General features: G+C 39.7%; 1 pseudogene; it reads left to right on the forward strand.

The window, feature by feature from the left end:
* The first annotated feature begins 4649 nt into the window (after positions 1–4649).
* Positions 4650–7310, forward strand: LOC131834607 (small ribosomal subunit protein eS27-like; annotated as a pseudogene).
* The last annotated feature ends 2208 nt before the right edge of the window (positions 7311–9518 follow it).

The raw sequence follows: 9518 nt of genomic DNA on the forward strand, positions 1-9518 counted from the left end.
TTTCTTTCTGTGGTCAAAGCTCCGTAAAGAAGTAGAAACCAATTTAAGTGTTTGAAGCCAGAGAAATAGGTACTTAGGAATTTCTGATGGGGCTTAAGGAGTGAAAGTTGGGGAACTGCCCCCAGCTTCCAGAGTCACTAAAACTGAATCTGAAATTTGTTGCTTTTGTGCAGAAGTCAGAAAAAAGGCAAGAGATGGAAATCAGTGATCACGGTTGCCTTGCAGCCTCGGGATAAAAAGCAGGAAGGGAAACTGATGCAAAAAGTCCTGTCTTAAGTTCACATTTCCACCACCACTGCGGGAGAAAGAAGAATGGCTTCTACTTCTCTCCTGCCTTCTAATCCATGAGTGTATATATCTCATTGGCAGGATCTAAACTGCATTTAGAACTGTTCTGACAAAGGACTATGGGAAATGTAGTTCCCATTTGTCCAGGCCCTGTGATAAAAGGGAGAGTATAAAGGGAACATAAACGATGCTTAGTACCAACAAATAACATATGACTCATTATCCTCAAGAGTAGTCAGATAATTTTCTGACACTATATACAGTATGAGTTAGGAATGTTTCTTAGTGGGAGGGGATGCAAGATGCAGAAATTTAATCTCCCTCCACCCCGACCCCAATTTGACAGGCCTTGAACCACTGGATTCCAAGGCACTTGACCAAACCAGCAAGCCCTTAACTTGTTGAGAGTTTATCTTCCGCCCTCCGGCACATGCCTTGAGAATCATAAAGCGTGCTTGTGAATTCTCACTTGTTCTAATCATTACATCATCATTGTAGTAGACCAGTGTGAAGTCCTTTGGGATGGCAAGACTATCAGATTTCCTGTGGGCCAGATGATGACAGAAAGCTGGAGATCAGATACTGTTACTCTTCTGGGTAAAAGTAAGCTGTTTCTAGCGGTCTTTACTTATTAGCGTGAAAAGAGGAGTCCGAAAACTAGAGCTTCTAGGCTTGTCTCTTGTTTTTTAAACACAGTTGTATGAGATCACAGCCCTGCCCATATTTACGTATTATCTATGGTTACTTTCCTGTAACAGCAAACTGAGTAGTTGGAACAGTGACCTTGCTGAACAGCCAAAATATTGCCCTCAGACAAAGAGAAATAGAAATAAAACAAAGTGTTAGTTTTACTTCTAGAACAAAACCATGGCCCCTTTATAAAACGGAAACACTAAAGTGTATTTATAGGGGCACCTGGTTGGCTCAGTTGAAGGAGTCTGTGACCCTTGAACTCAGGCTTGTGTGTCTGAGCCTGATGTAGGGTGTAGAGATTACTTAGAAGCAAAATCCTTTAAATAAAAACATAAAGAAAGAAAGAAAGAGTATTCGTAATTGTTAAAATTGAATACTTTTTACCTCAGATTTGAAGTAATCAATGTGTATTTAAATGGCTTTCCTCCTCAGTCTAGTATAAAATAGCCAGAATGATGCTGTTCTCTTAACCTCTGAATTAAAAAGTTCCTGTTTAGAAAAATCTATATATATTCTTTACACCATTTGGCAAAGTAATTTGTAATATTTGACCAATAATTCATTATAACTTCTAATGAAACACATTTAAAAAATCTTTGTTCTGAAAAACTTCCAAGGCAAATTTCAACATAAGTCAGGACCCTCATTTAGAAATCACTGGGGGATTACTGATGAAGTGCCAGTTGACGGGAATGAAGCCGGGCTCATCTACTGTATAGACCCTGAGGTCTGTGTTTATCAAACGAACAATCTCTCTGAACTCAAAATCTGGTAGTGGGTGTGGTAGTGGGTAGGGGAAAGACATGTCCAAGTTGACTCTCTGACCTTTGAATTTGGACTGCTCCTCACAGAAGTTTTCTTATACTTTTGAATTCTCATTTCCTTTTAATAATTCACAATTACATAATACTTCATAGGGTTACTGAATGTTTTTAAAAATGTCTCATATGATTTCCATATCTCCTAATTTGTAGGTAAGAAAACTGCTGCTTATGGAGTCTGCCAATCAGCCAGCTTCCCAGAGAAAAGGACAGGAGAACAAATATTCACTGAATATCCACAATATTATAGACGCTATCTTAAGCCATTTGATTTGTAGACTCCAAATCTAATATTCTTTTTTTTTTTAATAGACTCCATGCCCAGAGTGGAGTTCCACATGGGCCTTGACCTCACGACCCTGACATCAATACCTCAGCTCCTCAGCTGAGATCAAGAGTTGGATGCTTGACCAACTGAGCCACCGAGGTACCCCCAAATCTAACATTCTTACTATCACAATTTATTAATCCCCATCATTATGCGTACCGAGGATACCAGAAGTGGCAATTTTTTTTTTTTTTTTTTTTTTTTTTTTTTTTTTTTAGGATTTATTTGAAGGAAAGGGAGAAGGAGAGTGGGGTGGGGGTACAGTGGGGAGGGAAAGGGAGAAAATCTCAAGAAGACTTCCGGCAAAGCACAGAACCTGGTGTGTGGCTGGATCCCAGGACCCTGAGATCATGATCTAAGCAAAAAAAAAAAAAAAAAAAAAAAAAACCAAGAGTGGGAGTCTCAACTGACTGAGCCGTCCAGGCACCCCAAGTGGTGATAACTTTTAAACACATAAAAACGCACCAAGCACTGCCCCCAAACTAAGAATAAGGTGGCCAGCGGAAGGGAGACACAATATCAAAACTTGATGGCCAATGTGGTTTATAAAGTTATTGAATGAATGGCCTCAAAAACATGCTTCCGTTGCGACATGCAGACTTAAGTTGAGGAATAGGAGGTACTTTTAAGAGTTTAGTTGCGACCTTCTGTTTTTTCCAACCACAGAAAGTTATAAAATCTCTCTGGATCATTTTTATTATTATGAAAGAGCAAATTTATCTTTTGGGAGTGATTCAAGCCTAGTCCTGCTTCCAGTCAACAGCTGTATGAAGTGTTGCCCTTCTAGATCTATGATTCTAGGATAGCGTCGCTGGTTAACAAAGTGTCCTCCCACCCCGTGACTTTAATGTCCTATAAATCCGTTGAGGAAAAAAGAGCTGTCATATCAGATACAGATATGCTTCTTGAAGTACGTGACATTGAGCTCCATGTGGGCATGCAGCAGGAATAAGTACACCTTTCTTTAGCTTCTTGCTGAGGCCACGTGTTCTCTGATTCACCAGTTATTTACTTACTAATTTAGTGGGTAGATATTTATTATGCACACCCTTTGGACTAGATTTGTGAGGACTATAAAATAGCTTAGTTAAACCTATTCCTATCCAAGAGATTTTGAGTGGCCTAGTCAAAACCTATGTTAGTGGTACTTCTGAATTATTGCCCTCATTAGAAAGGCCAATTAATGCACAAAGGAGATGAAACAAGCACCCTTTTGCTATCTAGGACCAAGGTCAGCAAACTTTTTCTGTAAGCAGCCAGATTGTAAATATTTTAGGCTTTACAGGGCGCCATATGGACTTTGTTGCAGCTACTTGACGCCCCATCCTAGTATAAAAGCAACCACAGATAACATGTAAATGAATGGATGTGGCTGTGTTCCCATAAAATTTTATTTATGGACACTGAAATTTGACTTTCATGTAATTTCCATGACTCACAAAACATTATTCTTTTGATTTGTTAAAAAGCATTTGAAATGTAAAAACTATTTCTACCTTGGCCATCTAAATACAATCCATGGACCATAGTTTGTCCATCTGTGATCAATGAAATTACTGTTGTACACAGTTGTAGATGAGCATGAAGGATTCAGGCAGTATATAAAATATTAAAATACATGTATAAAACCAAAAGATAAATATTTAAAATATTTTCATACCAAGTGCTGGAAAGATTTTACCATCTTTCCTCTTGTGTGGGTTCTGTTTTTAGATGGAGCAGACTTAGCTCTCCTTAAATGAGTAATTTCAGCAACTAGTACAGAAGTGATTCAAATGACTGCATACTAAAAGATGAAAAATAAAGACTTAATACCTTCAGATTGGTTATGGGTCTTAGCCTTATATTGCCGGAAGTTGAATTGCTTCCCATACTATTATCTTATCCCTGGCTCCAATTTTGTTTTTTATTTTTGTGTTCTGAATAAATGAGCTGCATATTAATCAGGGTTCTCCAGAGAAACAGAACTGATAGCAGCATATTTCTATATCAATATATAGTTTTTTTAATCGAAGGTCTAGGTTGGGGCCTGAGATTCCACATTTCTTTCCTTTTTTTTTTTTTTTTAAGTAGACTCCATGCCCAAAATGGCATTTGAACTCATGACCCTGAGATCAAGAATCACATGCTCTACTGACTAAGCCAGTCAAGCACCCCTATATATGTGATTTTTAAAGTAAGGAATTGTTTCATGCAGTTATGGAGGCTGAGAATTCCCATGACCTTCACTCAGCAGGCTGGAAACCCAGGAGAGCCAGTGATGTAGCTCCAAGTTCAAGTCTGAAAACCTAGAAACCAGGAGGGTCAATGGTGGAAGTCTCAGCCTTGGAGCAGAAGAGCAATGGCCCAGCTAGAACAGCCAGGGTGTGTGGGAGAAAAGTCTCCCCTCCGTTCCCTCTTAAATTCTGTCCAGGCCTTTAATGGGACTGTATGATGGCCTCCTACATTGGGGAGGTGTGATATTGTGATTTATAATACAAAATCTATTCTCCAACAGTGATGACTTCCCTCACAAGAACATGCTTCTCACAGAGGATCTCCTTCATCCCTCTCTAAAAGAGAAGAAGAGGAAACACAAGAAGCACCTGCTGCAAAGCCCATGTCCTACGTCATGGATGTGAAATACCCAGGATGGTATCAAATAACCACCATCTTCAGCCATGCACAAACAGTAGTTTTGTGTTGGCTATTCCACTGTCCTCTACCAACCTGCAGTAGGAAAAGCAAGGCTTGCAGAAGGATGCCCCTTCAGATGAAAGCAGCACAAAAGCATCCTGAGGGGCACCGGGGTGGCTCAGTGGGTTAAAGCCTCTGCCTTCGGTTCGGGTCATGGTCCCAGTGTCCTGGGATCGAGCCCCGAATCGGGCTCTCTGTTCAGCAGGGAGCCTTCTTCCCTTCCTCTCTCTCTGCCTACTCATGATCTCAGTCTTTCAAATAAATAAATAAAATCTTTTTTAAAAAATAAAATAAAAGCATCCTGAATCAAGACAAGTGGGAAACCATCCCAATAAACACATTTGGGATTTTAAATACATGTATGTATATACATTTGTATGTATACGTACCTTACACTTGTCCCTGTTTCTGGTACACAGTTCCCAAAGCCCTTGGAATTTTCTGATAAGAGAAACAGAAGGATCTTTTATTATAATATTTGGTCTCTTATCCTCAGTTCCTGAAGTCACTTCTGAGCCATACAGGTGAAACGGATGTCTTGTTATTCATAATAAGCCCTTTTCAACTACAATGGAGTTTATCAGGTGACTTTTAGAAAACCCCTAAAGATGAGGGTTGGGGGTGCTGGTTGTCAGGAGAATCGATCATGTGATTAGAGAGTTGGACTTCTCAGTTCCCCCCACCCCCATCCTACTCCCAAGAGAGGAGTGTGAAAAATACTAAAGTCTTAGTCCACCCACAGAATCCAGTTTTGTTCTTGCAGTGCAGGGATTGAAGTTTCAGTATTTTTTGGTTCCAATATGCAGCCTCCAAGTGTAGGCTACTGCCCCACATGGACCTAGGCAGAATTACCCGTAATCCACTGGGAATGTTGTCTTTTGATAAACAGAGACTTTTTTAAATGACTTACTAAATAAGTAAATTAAATAGGGGCACCTGGGTGGCTTAGTCAGTTAAGCATCTGCCTCCAGCTCAGGTCATGATCTCATGGTCCTAGAATTGAGTCCCACATCAGGCTTCCTGCTCATCGGGGTATCTGCTTCTTCCTCTCCCACTGCTCCCCTCACCCCCGCTTGTGCTTACTTTCTCTCTCTCTCATATAATCATATAATTGAAATCATATAATTGAAAAACTTTAAGAAAATAATCTTAACTAAAAGTTTGATGTGGGGGTGTATTTGTCAAGAGGCCAAACAATAGTTAATTTTTAAAAAGTTCTTTGAATCTCTTAGGAGAAAATAAACATCATTATATATAAAAGCAAAACATTGTATATCAGTGTGGGTAAGAGCATTCTTCACAATTCCCAAAAGGTGGAAACAACCCAGATGTCCATCAGCTGATGAATGGATAAACAAATTGTGGTATATGCATACAACAGGGTATTATTCAGCCTTAATAAACAATGAAATTCTGATACATGCTATGACATGAAATACGCGAAGTGAAATAAGCCAGACACAGAAAGACCAATATTGTGTGAATCCACTGTTAAGAGATATCTAGAACAGGCAAAATCATTGAGACTGAAAGTAGATTAGAAATTACCAGGAACTGGAATACCTGGGTGGCTCAGTGGGTTAAGCCTTTACCTTCGGCTCGGGTCATGGTCTCGGGGTCCTGGGATCAAGCCCCGCATTGGGCTCTCTGTTCAGCAGGGAGCCTGCTTCCCCCCGACTCTCTCTGCTGGCCTCTCTGCCTATTTGTGATCTTTCTCTCTCTGTCGAATAAAATAAAATCTTAAAAAAAAAAAGAAAGAAATTTCCAGGAACTGATTGATGGTCAAGGGGAAAGGTTAATTGGTACTTAGCAGGTACAGAGTTTCTGTTAAGGATGATAGAAATTTCTAGATATGAAAAGCGGTGACAGTTATATAACATTGTGAATATACTTAATGCCACTGAAGTGTACACTTAAAATAGCTAAAATGGTAATATTTTACTTTCTCTATACTTTACCACAATAAAACAACACAAAATCCCTTATTTCTAGGTGTAATACTTCTGAATAAAAATTTAAGCTGCTCTGTAGTTGTCAGCCTTATAACACCACTAACAGTAAAAAAATAAATTGACCACAGTGAAAGGAAATCCCATTTAATAAAGATCATTAGAATGTATCAGCAGCCTGAAGTCGCTATAAAATGATTGTCTTTGCAGGACATTTTTTCAATTTTTTATATCATTAAGTATGCTCAAGACTTTTAAAGGAAAAATAATGCTTTCCCTGGAATCTATTTTCCTGAAAAAATTGAAGTCAAAATTAATGTCTAAAAATACAGATCATGATGATCTCATCCACTGAATCTGGTATCCTAACTATCGATTTTTAGATACAACAGTAGGAAGTGTGTAGCTCTCAGCTTTAAAGATTACCCACCAATGATTAACATAAAGTTGGAGCAGGTGCTACAAAGGATAGAGATTATCAGGCTCTTGGAATTTCTGACTCATGCTATAGTCCGCCGTAAAGAGCAGTATAGAAAAGGATTTGTTCAGACCTAAGAAAACCACATAATTAGTTTCTTTAGAGGCAGTCTAAGAAGTGACTGTAGTAAGATAATTCTAGAGCCAAAGACCTTCTTGTAGATGAGCTGTTACCAGCTCCCTTTTTCCTCCCTGTCAAGTTCTGCAGAATTTTTTTCCCTTCAAGTTTGGATAATGCCTTTCTTTTCTTGCTATTAACCTGATTAATCTTTCTCCCACCTCCCTTTTGCTCGCTTACTTCTCTGCCTCCTTCTCTTACATGAAATCTTCCATGATAACATATTCTGAGAACTTATAATGAATGTAGCAGGAAAAAAGTAACTCATGATTTCAGCATTTTCTTGCAAACAACTGTTTGGTTGCAGATGAATGGTAAAAGGCTGTGGAGGGTATGTAAATGGTTGGGACATTGATAAGTGCTTCTCCAAGCTGTTCACCGATCTCTCCCTGCACATGAGATTTTATGCTATGTAAAAATTTTAGAGTTGAAGGAATGAATAAAGAGAAGGTACAGAAATAGTCTAAAACATTCAAGTTTATAAAGAATTTTACAGAATGTTTTGGAGTCCTTCTGTCTTCCTGTGATGAAATTTCCTTCCACATTTCTCTTCCACATCCAAGTATTTTGAGGCAGAGTCAAGAGGCTTTTGTGAGTGATATTCTCTCTTTGCTCAGACAGAATTTCCTGGTCCCAAAATGCTTGGTTGGTGCAAGCAAGAGGCTTCTTCTTCCCCAATTTATGGTTACCAATAGTAGCTCTGTTTGTGTTTGAGTATAGGTTGGAGGGTTGACAAACAGTATTTCCTACCTATCTTCTGACTTGACTAAAAACTTCTAGAAACTTCTCTTTCCTTCCCTGTCTTCTTTGAGCCTTAGAGAATCTTCACCCCAATAGCGGGAGCTATATTTTGGAGAGGTGTTTTCTCATTAGCCAGAGTTGAACATCAGAATGAGCTTTCACTTAAAAGCAATGTCATCCAGGGAGGCATGTCTAACAGGTATAAGTATAGATAGATACATGGCTGAGCCACATCTTGGCTTCCTAATCATTCACTTACTGGTTCAACACGTACTTTATAGTTATTTATTGAGCAACTGCTATTTACCAAGCACCATTTTCCAAAGGCATACAATAGGCTAAGATATAAAACAGTTCAGAATCACAGCTTTTGTGGAACTCATATTCTAGGGGGGACAGTTAAAAATAAAGATAAATTAGTGAAACATTTAGGATGTTAGATGGTGATAAGAGCCAAGAAAAAAGAAGTCAAGCAGAGAAGGGACCGAGGGAGGGAGGTAGAGAAAGGAAGGGAAGGCACAAGGGAAGGAAGGAGGGGGGATGGGTGTGAGGGAAGGATGGGTGGGGGGGGGGAGTTGTGCAATATTAGGTAAAGGAATGAAAAATGTCCTCTCTGAGGAGGTATCCTCTGAATAAAGATCTGAGAGAGGAGGAAGAGTCAAGCTTACCTATATTGGATGGAAAAAAATTCCAATCAGAGAGCGTAGCAAATGCAAATTATCTCCATGAGGTAGTTATGAATATGTGTTCCAGGAAGAGCTAGAGTGGAATAAGAACATGGGAGAGCATCAGAGGGTGAAGACAGAGAAGAGCAAATTGGACCAAATTCTATGGTTCTTCTCTAAGTAACATAGGAAATGACACCGAGGAAGGTGCGTTGAGCAGATGATTGACCTGATCTGACTTCTTTCTTTCTTTCTTAATATATTTTATTTATTTATCTGGCAGAGAGAAAGAGCACAAGCAGAGGGAGGGGCAGAAGGAAAGTGAGAGGGAGAGCGAGAGGGAGAAGCGGACTCCCTACTGAACATGGAGCCTGATGTAGGACTCAATCCCAGGACCCTGAGATCATGATGTGAGCTGAGGGCAGACACTTAACCAACTGAGCCACCCAGGTGCCCCTAACTTTTATTTCAAAAGGCTAGTATGAGGGGTGCTTGGGTGATTCGATCAGTTCAGACCTTCTGCTCAGGTCGTGATCTCAGGCATTTGGGATTCAGCCCAGCATCCAGCTCCCTGCTCATCAGGGAGTCTGCTTCTCTGCCCCTCTGGCCCCACGCCCCACCCTCATGGCCCTACTCATGCACTCTCTCCCTCAAATACATAAAATCTTAAAAAAAAAAAAAAAAAAAAAAGATGGGTACTGAATACAACATTGAGAAAACTGTGAAGGGGGCGTAGGCAAGAGTAGAAATATTGAAACCAGT

This window comes from Mustela lutreola, chromosome 6, assembly GCF_030435805.1.
Source record: "Mustela lutreola isolate mMusLut2 chromosome 6, mMusLut2.pri, whole genome shotgun sequence".
Lineage (NCBI taxonomy): Eukaryota > Metazoa > Chordata > Mammalia > Carnivora > Mustelidae > Mustela > Mustela lutreola.